We start from the raw sequence: 13236 nt of genomic DNA, 5'->3' as shown, positions 1-13236 counted from the left end.
CTGGTCTTTTCCCTTGAAGATCAGTTGTATGCACAACAGCCCTCTCTCCACCTACTCCTCAAGCTTGAGGGCCAGTTTGCAGGTCCTGTTCCAGTTCAGCGTGCATCAGCCTGGGACTTCTTCCTCTGCCTCTGGGTAACCTCTTGTTACCGGGGCAACCTCGAGGCTCAGCTTGGGAGTTCTAGTTCCATGCAGAATTCCCAGAGGTACCCACCCCAAAGCAGCCCTAAGTGGATTTTCAGAGGTCCTTCCAGACCTGGCTCTGGTGTGGCCCCCACCAGACCTCCAGCAGGCATGCCACATGGTACCATGCCCCCTGTACCTTTTAACCTGGCAAGCCGCTGGTGTGGGTATTTAGTCTCTTGTTGTTCCTCCCTTATAGTAAGGGTGACTAAGTCTAATAAACATGAGAATAGTAGCTTAGAGATGTGAGTTTTATTACAGGTTTTGCTGCTAAGTGACCCTAGACTATTCATCTTTTTACTGGGTAAGCATACTTACATACAAACTGGCCTGTTTTGAGAGCTTTTATATTGGCTTTAAAGCACTTTGATCTCCCTGGAAGTGGATGCTAAGTAAATAAAAGGTGCTCTTACTAGTTCCTTTACAGTGGTAACAGTGCATTCCAGTGCTGATAAACTCTGATAACTCACTAAACCAGGGGCTGCCCTCTAAACAGTAACAAGAGGTAAAGAGAATCCATTGCTGGCTCTACTTTTCATCTACATATTGGAGGATTCAGTGACTTGGTAGCCACAGGAATGAAAACTGGTGACTCACGAGAACTCTGCAAATAGTGTTATTTCTCATTTCCCTGTGGTGTTGCTATTGTTCTCAATTTTATGGATCACACAAGTTTTCACCAGACAACCTTGTTCTTCTCCCGCTGTTTTGAAACCACCCCAAATGTAGCCTCAGGGCTGTCATCTCCCATTGGGTCAGTGTGAGCTCAGTCCAGCTCCTCAAATCCCCTGGTTCCTTTGGTCTGTCTGGAGGCCCTGTTCTAGCTTTGTTGTGGGAGAGGAAGGCAAAGAGCCCACGACTTGCCCAGACAGTCTGAGGCCTGGCCATGTAGCTTGCAGTTCCCTAGACACTCTGGAGTTGGACTTGGCCAGCCATTCCTCTGTTGTTACTTTTCAGAGGTAATAAGTGAGATTAATTGCAGGCCATTCTCCAGGAGAGAAAATAGTCAGGGCCAAATGCAGTCACATGTTTAAAAGCCTGAGGTGTACTTCCAAGCAAAGCCAATTTAGAATTATACAATAGGGCTTCAGGGTGCAGGTACCAAGTGTTCGTGACCTTTTTTCTTAAAAGGATCACATTTGGTTTCTAGATACTTAGGTATTTAAGCTTTTCTGTAGCCAATGAGATGGGTAGGGATTTTCAAGCTGCCTTTTTAACTATTCATTTCCCGGGCTCATGGAAAGTTAAGAGCTGAGAATCGATTTGGAGAAACATCCCGTTATTGCGTGGAGCTAGACCACGTCAGGGAGGGACATCCTCCAGGTGAGGACCACGTGGCGGGTTCATGCTGCATCTTTCTTTCTGAGACCTGGAAGGGTTACTGTAAAGTCTTGGCTGCTTCTTGGAATGATTTAGGAAGGACAGGGCCTCAGACGGCTTGGCAGGAACCTGAGGCCCTGTTTTTTTCCAGTCCAGCCCTTCCTTGTGGATCGAGCTGTCAGGGAATCCCACGAATGTCTGGCTTCTGCCCCTTTGTATGTTTTTCCAGCATTTGTCATTGAATTATTTTTATCCATCTCTGGCTTTTTCACACATATAACCTGGGGATTTGTCTGTTCCTCGATATTGAAGGGGGAGAGGTTGGAAGTGCAGCCAGGAGTTTGTCCTTCCTTCCGTGACAGGACAACCGCCCGGGCAGGGGCTGCTTGGCCTGGCTGGCCCCGCTCTGCACAACAGCTGTATGGCAAAATTTTAAATCCTGTAGTGGGGAATGGGATACAATGAAGCACCACATCTTGGAAATTTGGGCCATATTTCATGTCACCCTGTTCCTCTGCTCTCTAATTCTCCAGTAAAAAATTATAGAGGGTCCAGTAGTAAAATTATAGATTGTATATTTACCTATATATATAAAGGTACCCTGCTTTACATAATTTTTTAGGAGCAGGTTTTTTAGAGATTCTGATTCTAGTTTAACTAATACTTTTCTCCCTTTTAGATAATTTCTTACAAGTGTTGCTAGAGATTTCCCATCTTTTCATTCCCAATCCGTCTGACTTCCCATCTTTTCATTCCCCAGAATATACACATGGAACAATTAGCGAGCAGTGTCAGGCAGCATTTAGCAAAGGTTTAAATTTTATGGCCCAGGCAGTCAGGAGAAAGAATATCAAGACAAGTATATAGGGATTTAATCCTGTCACATATTACAAGATGAGTGAACTTTGAGGACATTATGTTAAGTGAAATAAGACAGTAACCAAAGGACAAAACCTTTATGATTCCACTCATATGAAGTATCTAAAGTAGTCAGAGTCATAGAAACAGAAAATAGAAAGGTGGTTGCCAAGAACTGGAGGAACAGGGGATGGGGAATTAGTGTTTAATGGTTAGAGTTTCAGTTTTGCAAGATGAAAAAAATCCTAGAGCTCTGTTGCACAACAGTGTGAATATACTTAACATTACTGAACTGTACACATGAAAATGGTAAATTTAAAGTTGCATGTCTTTAATGCAAAAAAATAAAAATAAAAAAGAATAGGAGGAAGAGGAGTTTGTAAGGATTTAGGAGAGAGCCCCCTAGCTTGGCAAAAATGATTCAGTGACAGAAAAGAGCAAGACTTTGCTTGTATCCACTGCCTCTCCCTGTAAGGGCATTATTCTGAACCTAGTCTGTTAAATGCTTCAGTTTCTTTAAAAGCATGTTCAATTTATAAAAAGGGGGACCATCTACCCCTATTAGGAAGATGGCATGATGTAGTAGAAAGAGAAAGGTCTTTAGAGTCAGGCAGACCTGGGTTTACCTTACTCAGTATGTGACCTTGGGCGAGTTACTTAGCTTCTCTGAGCCACAATTTCCTCAGCAGCTTAAATATGCAAACAATGCCCACCTCATTAAGTTGTTAACAAGATTTAATTGAGTTGTGTCTGTGAAAGTAGCCAGTATAGTGCCTAGTTTGGGAGTAGGTTCTTAAACTTAAAATTGGATTTGCTTGGGATATGGTATTGCTCCACCACTTAGTTTGGTATCTAATTTAGAGGAGACGGGCCATCACCCATGCGGTGTGCTCCTAGAGCTGGATTGCAGAAATGTGGCCTCTGCAGCTGAGGAAGGGAAGGCATCAGAGGAGGGCCAACTGGAGACTCTTGCTTTTCCTCCGAATGACCCCTTTGTTGAAGGGTGACTTCTTTCTACTCAACAGGCCCTTCTTCTCTGCTATCTTCTTCTGAATGTTGAAATTTCCATTGCAGCTTGATGTTCCAGCCAGTAAACACTCATATTTTCCATCCATCCTGGGGGTCGAGCTTTGGGAGAGCTTTTCTCTGGAGGAGTTTGGAGCTTATAATTTTGTACTTTATCCTGTTATATAAACAACATTCTCTAGCCAAAGAGCACAATCACAAAAAGAAACCACTCTTGGGCCAGGGGTGAGGAGGGGGGCTAAAAAAGAAAGAGAAACACTTTCATGTTCAGAGTTCTGTTGACGGGATATTTCACTCCTTATTCTCCCCTCTTCCTTCCCATAAAATCAGGTTTACCTAACCTTTCTGTCCCCTTGTCCCCCACCCCTGAGTCTCAGCTCTCACCATGCTTTCCCCTTGAGTAAAACATATCTCCAGAACGAGTGATGAAGGCCTGTGCTTCTGTCTGAAATACCTCTGTTTCTTTTCTCACTCGGCCAGACACATAACCTTTCAAGGGTTATGGTCTGTGTCAGTTCAAGATCTGTGACAGAGTCAACAGTTCCTCATACACCAAGAGAGCTGAGTGCCACACATGTTTGTGCCAAGGCCAGAGTGATTGGGTTTCTGCCTATTGAAAGAATACTGGTAAAATTCGGAAATGTGTCACAGATAGCTGGCTGGACATCATACCAGGGCCTAGGCAAAGTACATCTGGGCATGTTTAGGCCTAGTGTCAGGAGTGAAAGAAGTGGGTCTGGTCTTAACTAACTTCAAGCCAGAGTAAAATGCACATTGCTCTGTGGTGTGCTGGTGTAGGGTATTTCCAGGCAGTTTGCCTCCTCACCTCCCCACCATAGTATTAAAGATAAACCACTTCCTGTTTCCTTAGGATTAACACACAGGCATACACACAGATGCACACACGTGTACACACACAGTCATCATTAGAGGAAGACCCTATCTTATTTAAGTGTTCACTTTGTAACTTTGTATCTGTCCACAGTTGATGGTTGTTTTAGTTTTAAGAGGACTGAATGACAAAAACTGTGCTAAGTTGATTGAGACTCCTTTTCTAGAATTAGGAAATTATGTCAGTTACTTAATTTATAATTCAGTTTAATTTTCACATGTTTTTTCTATCATCTATCTTTCCAAGTTGACTCTGTTTGACAGCCTTGAAAGAGCTTAGAAAGAATCACAGTGGTGAAGAAACACTGTATCTTTCTTTCTGACTCTTGTAGAGAAACATTGATGATCCATTTTTAAAGTTCTTAGTGTTGACTCAAGGTTTTAGCAGACCAACCAGCTTCCCTGAACCTTTAGCTAAAGACCCCATCCTACCCTCCTGCCCTTCTTTCTGCTAAAAGACTGTAAGCGTATAACTGATCACGCACAACTTAGAATCAATGCTCATTTTTAAAAGTCCTAGGATTTAAGAGGCTGAAAGGAAAAAAAACTTCTGTATCTATGTCTTAATAAAAGAAGACAGTAGACTTGTAGTGTCTGAAAAGGAGTAAGGATCTTCTCTTCCCTGCAGCCACTTTGAGGAGCAGTTCTGGTATAGGTTCTGACTTGGGTATAGGTTCTTGATTACTCTCGGTCCCCTTTCCAGAAAAGAGAGAAGCATGAAACTAGGCTTGCTTAGGATATGGTAGTACAGCACCATTTAGTTTGTAGTACGTAGTGTAGCTACAGCTGGCCGTCACTCACCTACAGTGCCGTACAGTATCATGGTGGGGCAAGCAGCTATACTTAATCACAATACTGAGGTTTACGTTATTTATTTTTATTGTATACTGTGTATCCATGTATTAAAATTTAAATTACAAATGATTAAAGTGCCCCTAGTGAAAGATAACAAGGGAAGCTAAATTTAAAAGGCCATTAAAAAATGGAACCATGTATTCTTTGGGAGATGCCAGTGAGACTGGAGGCAAGAGAGAGACAGTATAAGAGTATCATTACATAGTAAGAGTGTAAGAGGCAGTATAATTCCTAAGACACCTTAGGAATTCAAAATGTCACATCATACGGCATTCCTGGATGTTCATAAGTAACAGTAGGACTCTTGTCCTAATGGAACCATTTTTTTGCTTCAGAGTCAGTAAAGGGACTCTTTTGGCTTTCATATATTAATCAGGCTAAGATTTGTATTAATTTGGTTTCAAAGCCAGTAATCAGCATCATGTTTGGCCTGGTTCTTAAAAATCATTTTTACTATCTATCTGTGACAAATGTGAAATAAGGGAACATCTCGGTAATGTGACTACAATCTAGAAGGACTTAGATGAGAAAAGCAGCTTTCTGGCATAGCAGGTAAGCAAACCATAAAGGGGGTTAATAAATAGGATGTCCTTAAAGGCTAGAGGAAATCAAATTATGTTCTTCTGAAACTTTGCACCAAGGAAAATTGAGTAGATGAAATAATCTGCCTGCATTATTAGTGTTCTCAGATAATCTTACTAGCTGCTTGAACAAATCCCTGACATTTGAAATATAAGCCCCCCAAAAAAGAGCTTTGTTACCTTCTTCACCAAATATTTAATATATTGAAATATTTAAAAAGAGGAAAGGTGAAACTGGTAATAAATAAGGTACCAGCTGGGAAATGGTTTCATCTGGCAGTTGTTAAAACAATGTTATCCCAAAAAAGGTAACACACATTTACTGATTATCCCCTAAATGCAGGGCACTGGGCTGAACTCCGAAGGGGATATGAGACAGGGTCTCTGCCCTCAAGGAAGAAAATTAATAGGCATTTAAGTACTGTAAAACAATTTGCTTAATTGTTGAATAAGAGGATTATGCTATAAGTGGTACAAGTTTGGAGGAGAAACTGATCACTGACTGGCGAAGCTGGCAAAAACTTCATGGAAAAGAAAGGGGTGTGAGCTGAATCAGAAGGGCAGATGAAGCTAGTTAATAAATGAAGAGAGAAGTGTTCGCTTTGTGCTTCACACTGAGGATCTATGAGAGGATCAAAGAATGTGATCCACCCTCCTGCTCAGTCAGACAGCTGAGCAGAGTGGTTGAGAGAGTACTGCCCTGTTTATTTACTTAATTTTGTGTGGGAAATGAGTGATTAAAAGAGCGCATATAGGGTCAGAGTTCACAGTTTAGGAAAGGTACCAAAGAGGGGTGGAAAGATAAGCCTGTGATGGAGCAGTTTTAAGGCAGGGTTTAAATTCAGTTCTAGATCAGGTGTAGGCTACATAGGTGAAGGCAAGGTGACTGGGGAGAGAACAGTAATGTGCAAGGTGTAAAAGCATTTTCAGGGGACAGTGAACCGGAACCAGTCTGGCTGAAGCGGAGTGTTTCTGTCAGAAATATATTAGTCAAAACACTTTGAGTTTCAGGTGAAAGAAACTGAAGGCCAGCTGGCTCTAACTGTGCAGGAGAGTTTTCAGTTCATATAACTAAAAAGTTTAGAAGTTGGTGTTGGGGGCTTATGAACTATCATTCGTCATACTTTCTGCTTTCCTGCAATTCACAACTAACTGAGACAGTACAGAAAAAAGTCAGAGGGATAGCCAAATACTGGTTTTATTACTGATAAGGATAAAGTGGAGACTATACCTTGGGAATATGGCACAACTGGGCTTCTACCACTCAAGCCTAAGTCTAACTTGTTTCATTTAATCTAAATATTGTCTTTATTGATACTTTGTTACCTTTGATAATTAAAAATTATAGGGAAGAAATTAGAAGACTCCCCGACCACCCCCCCCACCACCCAGGGCACCATAGTCTTAAAAAGAAAAACAACCAAAAAAACTTGGCCTGATTTGTAAAGTGAACACCTGCATCTGGCCCTAGTACATATCCAGTTTTATTTCTCTTTACAAGGTCAGTTCCAGCCAAACCTAATGGCCCAAAAACAAGCCTAGTGTATTTCCCCATCACCACTTCCTTACATATCCCATTCTGTAGCATTTCTCATAGTAATTTACTGTCACTCCTTTACAAAAGCATAAGCTGTCTTACTATACCCAGTGCCTTGCTAAACAGTAGCACTTAAAGAACAAATATTAAATAAAGGAATGAGTGAATGGACACCCTGCTCCTCACCTGCATCTCCACATGTGCAAACCCTTTTCTCCTCCAGGGCACAACTCAACCTTTCTGCAGTCTTCCCTGACCTCCCAAGCAGATGTCACTAGAATTTCTCGTCCTTCTATTCCTCACCCACTGGACTAATGTTCCTAAAAGACATAATTCAGAGGAAGCTCTGGCTAAAGACACAATTTGAATTCCTACAGAATGGATTTTTGTAGTCCTTGCTGTCCTGGTTAACTGAACACTAGGAAAAAAGCCTTGTTCCTCTCCATTGAGCTTAACACTCAAAACCTCCTCTTCCCAAGTCATCAGGTACATATTGCATCTCCTTTTGAAAGAAAAGAGACCCTACTCTTTTCTTTCAAGGTATCCAAAATCAAGAGTGCCCAACAAGCAAGAGGCCCTCCCCATCTGGGGGATAGAGGCAGGGTGTGGCAGAAGAAGAAGGGGTAGAGAGCCGTTCTTGTCCCATCCTTCTCCCCACCCCTCCTAGCCCACAGGAGTCTTAAGGGCCGCACTTAGAAGATCCTTGAGAGCAGAAAGGCATCCACCGTCTTTGACAGCCCAGGCTAGGATAGCTGTCTCTTCTCCAGCCTTTGGACATTGGTTGCCTAATAATTAGTGTTTGCTGAATATGTGTTTCTGTTCACTTTTGGTTATTTTTTATAATAGCACCTGTCTCCTCACTGTCCTTTTCTTGATAGACTCACTGGCATCCCCTACCTGAGTGGTTAGCATGGAACTGTCAGGCCACCATCTCCCTACTCCATATTCTTATATAATCTCTATTTCTGCTGTGACAGTTACCACCCCTCCTTACATTATGGTTGTTTGCACCCTTGTTTTACCTCCTATATTAGATTATAAGCTTTTTGGAGGGCAGGGACCAAGTCCTACACATCTTTATATCTTCACAGTGCCCTGCACAAAGTCCTCAGTAAATGTTTGGTGAATAGGTGATTAGGTCAATGCTCTCCCATCTAGTAGTCACAAGCCACATGTGAATATTTAAATTTCAATTAATTAAAATAAAATAAAAAATACAGTTCCTCAGTCACACTGGCCACATTGCAAATGCTCAAAAGCCACAGGTGGCTGATGGCTTCCTTATTAGGCAGCATAGGATTAAATGGTTGACCCAGAAGGTGTGACAAAGAACCAAACTTTGTCAGGAGATCAAAAAAATAAGGAATGAATTTCCAAGAAAGGCATATTCTTGATTATTCTCTTAGACTCTTCTGTAGATGTCAAGCCTCTTTTGTTTAGACCTAGAGATTTACCACAGATGCTGTTCTTGAACTAATTTGTGGTGCTGGGAGGGGCATATTCTAATGCCTTGGGAATCTCAAAAGCCAAGCTTCTGTATTACTAGTGTCTAACCAGTCAGACCTGGGCTGACTGAGAGGAAGGGGATTTTTAAGCAGATCCCAGCATTACCATTTTATTTTCTAAGATATACCCATGGCTAGATATTGACTGGGGGGGAGATCACTGCCCTCCACTGACCCAGCCCCCAGCTCCCCACCTGCTTGGCTGGAAGTTCTGACTCGGCTCATAGAGCTGCTATAGCCCTGGGGAACAGAGCCAAACATGCGGAAGTGGTTACGTGTACCAGCTCCCAGGGAAGCTGCGGCCAGCCGGGGAGCGGGTGGGGTCCTGCCTGCTGGCTTTTCAAAGAAGCCAAATCTTTGAAGTTTTGTTTTAGCAGCTGCCAGGTATGCTGTTTCAGCATTTCGCAGACTCTCTCACTGTGTTCCCCTATCACACTTTTTCTTTACTGTATATGTGCATTATACACAATGGAGCTTGAATGTTGGGAGGGTAAATATAAAATTGTGCGGTAAGTTGCTAAACACACCCTCTTGCTTTTTCTTTTCACTTATGTCTCTGCTGTGAAATAGCTATTTTAACGCTCCCTTTTCCCTTCTCAGCTCTGACCGTTTCTGGTCACCTGCCAAAGGAGAGGCAAATAGTCTTTCTATTTGGGGAAAGTGCTAAGTTTTGAAAAACTGGAGGTCCTGTATTTCTCTGATGGTTTGGGTCATTACTCTGAGAATAGGACGTTTCCCTTTCTCAAAAGAAGAAATGACACCTCCCTAGTGAGCGACTCTGATACGTTTGGTCTTGGAGTAAATTTCCTGAACATTGGCTTGCTCACCACTGGATCCTCAGCACTGATCCGCAGGGTCAACGGTAAGCATCTGTTGAGCGATCCTGCTCGCAGCTGCCGTGCCACAGGGTAGGGACTTGGTTGGTGGAGTACCTCTGAAGCCTACACCCCAGACTTTCCCTGCTCCCCTGCTGTCTCGCTTAGTAATCCCTTCTCCCATCCCATCTACAGTCACCTCAAGCCTTTTCCAACTGCCCCCAAATACGCTCCTTCCTCTGAGCTCATCTTTTGGAGAATAGTATCTGCTCCTTTGTGTAATTATCTTTTATGCCTTTGCTCCTTCTCTCCTAAGATGTAACTCTTTTAAAGGCAAAGCCTGCATGTTACTCTTACACAAAGAACCCTGGACCAGAAATGGGAAGACCTAGGTGCCAGTGCTGGGTCCACCTGGAACTTCCGGAGTTGGGGTAAATCATTCCACAAAACTTGAGCCTAATTTTGTCATATGGAGAGTGATTATGCCTGGATTGTCATGGGAATTCAATAAGATCATATGTGAATGTGCTTTGTAAACTGTAAAGTACTACACACGATTAGGCCTTTTCAGGATTAATAATCTTCAGCACTATAAAATAGTAATGCTTGTTTATGCTGCCGATGATACACAGACTAATCTCTCCCAGAGTCGAGGTAAATCACTATTTCAGTCCCACATTACTCAGCTTGGCACAGGTTTAAAGCACTCACGGTTCATTCCAGGCACTCTGTCACCACCTCTCTTTCAGTCTGGAGGTTCTTCCTCTCAGACTGCAAGGTCATTGTTTTTCTTACGAGTCTCCCCTTTCTCCCCTCAGACCCCGACTGAGCTCTGTCTTTTTATCTCCTCAGTTCTTGGAGAAGCAAGGTTGCCCCATCCCATTTCCCAGGTTGAGCTGGAATTGCTATCCTGGTGGACGCTTCTCTCCTCCGCATGGCCACCCCGTGCTGCTGCAATGCTGTCAGCAGTGGCTCAGGGGCCCTGCCCGCTTTCCTCTCCCTGCCCTTGCTTTCCTGCCAGGCTGCCCCCTCAGTTCCTGCTTTCGGTGTCATCTCATCCTGCATTTTTCTTCTTTCTCTGAGCTCAGGCCTTTCATCCGGAAGGGCTGCTCCCCCTTTCAAGACTGTGATTTTTGGTGCATCTCTACTTGCCTGTTTCCCAGTCCCCATCACCTTATGTGGATAAACAAATACTGCTTTCATATGGCTTGAGAAGGTCCAAATTCTTCTATTTTAAATTATCTAAGATCTCACATTTAAATGTTATGACCTGGTGTTTGAGAACACGTATTTTAGCAGCAGACCAATTTGGATCTCTCCTTTTTTTAGCCACTTACTAGCTATGTCACTAGGGAAAGTTCTTTGACCATGATATTCTTATCTCTAAATAAGGATCAAATGCCCACTTCTTAGGGATTTGTTTTTAGGAGCAAATGAAAATTAAACGACAGAAGAAAAGCATTTTTATTTAGTGCGTGCCACAGAGTAAGTGCTTAGGAATTACTGTAAACATCTTTGTGTCACCTAACTATACCCCTGTTCTACAGGTATTAAAAATTGAGACCCAGAGAAGCTCAGTGGTTTGTGCAAATTCTCACACCTGGTGATAAAGGAAGGACTGGAACCCAGGGCTTCTAATTCTCTGCCTGGTTAACTGTCCATGTGATCCCTCTAATACCTCAAAGGGTCATTTGTTCTAGTTTTCTTTCTTTGAGTGGAGCGTAGGACTGTCCCCCAAAAGAGGAATGTTCATTTATTCATGCATTTGCTCCTTCAGCAAACTGCATGACTGTGGTGTTGCCAGGCTCTAGGAGGACAAAGGCCAGAATGATGAACTCACTGTCTTAATGGTTGGTCCAGTGGGTAAGAAATAGTCATGGTGAAGAACAACCACAGTACAAAAAACATACCAATAAAAGGCATCTTCCATCTCAAGGAATAAGCTATAGCCGAGGAAGACCAGAGTAGACAGCACAGACATTTTCTAGTGATAATGGCAGACACATGCAAAGTCAGGGAGGCATGGAAGGACACGCCTGAAGCGCAGCATTATTAGAGCTCGGTGTGCAAGTAGGAGATGGTAGAAGATGAGGTGGGAATGGTAAAGTGCCTGGTGAGCCGTTCTAAGGGGATCTTATCCCATTAACTGCCCTTTTAATTAATGTCAGATGAGAAGTTGGGAGTTTTTTGTTTTATTGTTGTTATTGTTGTTTTACCATTTCTGGGTCTTCATACCTAACATTTCCTCTCTTTCTCTTCCTCATTCATATCTGGCAAAGTCTTTTAGTCATTCTGGCTCCGGGTGAGTGCTAAGCCTTACTCTGGGCACCTTCTGCTGTGTCACACAGAGGGGGCCTGCTTGCCTACATCTGTAGCATTTACATTGTGTTACATTAGATTTCCAAGTCTTTTCTCTACCACCTCCTGTGATGTCAAGACATATACATCTTTATATTCCTTCCCCTTAATGCAGTATCTGACAAATTGTATCCACTAATTTAATGTATACTGAATGAACTTAAATACCTAGACTCACAGTCACAAACTGGACTTCCACCTGGGCAGTTCTTTAGCCAATGCCTCTCTTTGGCACCACAAAAATATAGATGGATCAGGACAAAACTTTCTCCTTTAGCCAGAGCCGTAACTTGGCATGCTTGCCATCTTTAGGATCTGAGTTTCAGCCTCTTCTAGGAAGGAGCCCTAACCCTAAGCTGGTCAAAAACCTCTATAGCAGCAGTTGTCACCCTTTTTGTGTTTGCAACACACTTCCACATCCTAGAACTTTGCTCAACAAACTTGGAGGGATTAAAACACTCAAAACAATACTCAACACAGTGAACGCCACTCAGTAGAATCAATACTGAAGTCATTCACTATCTCAGTGTCCACTGAACTGCCTACTGTTGCTCCCTCCTCACTTGGCCATCCTTCAGGACTATGTGGCTGGCTGAGTGGTACTATTTATTTACAACATATTAGACTCTAATATGTTCTCAAGGAAAAGTTTCTTCATATTCTAATCAACACACAGTCTGTATCTGGCACCAGCTTGATGTTATATTTCATCTTCTACAAACTGCAAATATACCCTGTGCTACACTGTCACAAATTCCAGCCAGCTCAACACTGATCTGCCAGGTGTAGCTGTATTAAAATATGTAGTTAAATGTATTTTACATACTGATCAAACTTTATATACTTGTGAAGTTTTCTTAGTACAGAAGAGTTGAGAATCTCTCTAAAAGCTTTACTGGAGAGCTGTAGTGTAACCCATCAGCAGACCATCATGATAACGTACCCTGGTATGTGCTACATGGTAGGGTAGTAGGCCACTCTGATATGATAATGTTTTAAAGCTAAGTTTCCTATTCCTTTTCATATTTGTTATCTTAGTAATCATATAACAAATTATATCAAAATTTAGCAGCTTAAAACAATAAATTTATTATCTCAGTTTCTGTAGGTCAGGAGTTGAGGAGCTAAACTGGGTGGTTCTGGCTCAGGTCATTTCATGATGTTAAGGTGTCAGCCAAGAGGCCTGCGGTCATCCAAGGGCTTCCTGGGAGATCTGCCGCCGTGGTGGCTCACTCTCACACGGATGGTGAATTCATGCCTGCTGTTGTCACAAGGCCTCAGTCCCTCAACCTCATGGACTTCAGCAC

The 13236-nt window shown here is 42.6% G+C and overlaps 1 protein-coding gene across 18 annotated transcripts in view; it reads left to right on the top strand.

Moving 5' to 3' along the window:
* Positions 1–13236, top strand: part of TTLL5 (tubulin tyrosine ligase like 5) — a 277550-nt gene that overhangs the window by 160816 nt on the left and 103498 nt on the right. The window lies entirely within an intron of this gene.

This window comes from Manis pentadactyla, chromosome 11 (assembly GCF_030020395.1).
Source record: "Manis pentadactyla isolate mManPen7 chromosome 11, mManPen7.hap1, whole genome shotgun sequence".
Classification (NCBI taxonomy): domain Eukaryota; kingdom Metazoa; phylum Chordata; class Mammalia; order Pholidota; family Manidae; genus Manis; species Manis pentadactyla.
The sequence above is the reverse complement of the archived record's forward strand: the minus strand, read 5'-3'. Positions and strand labels throughout refer to the sequence as shown.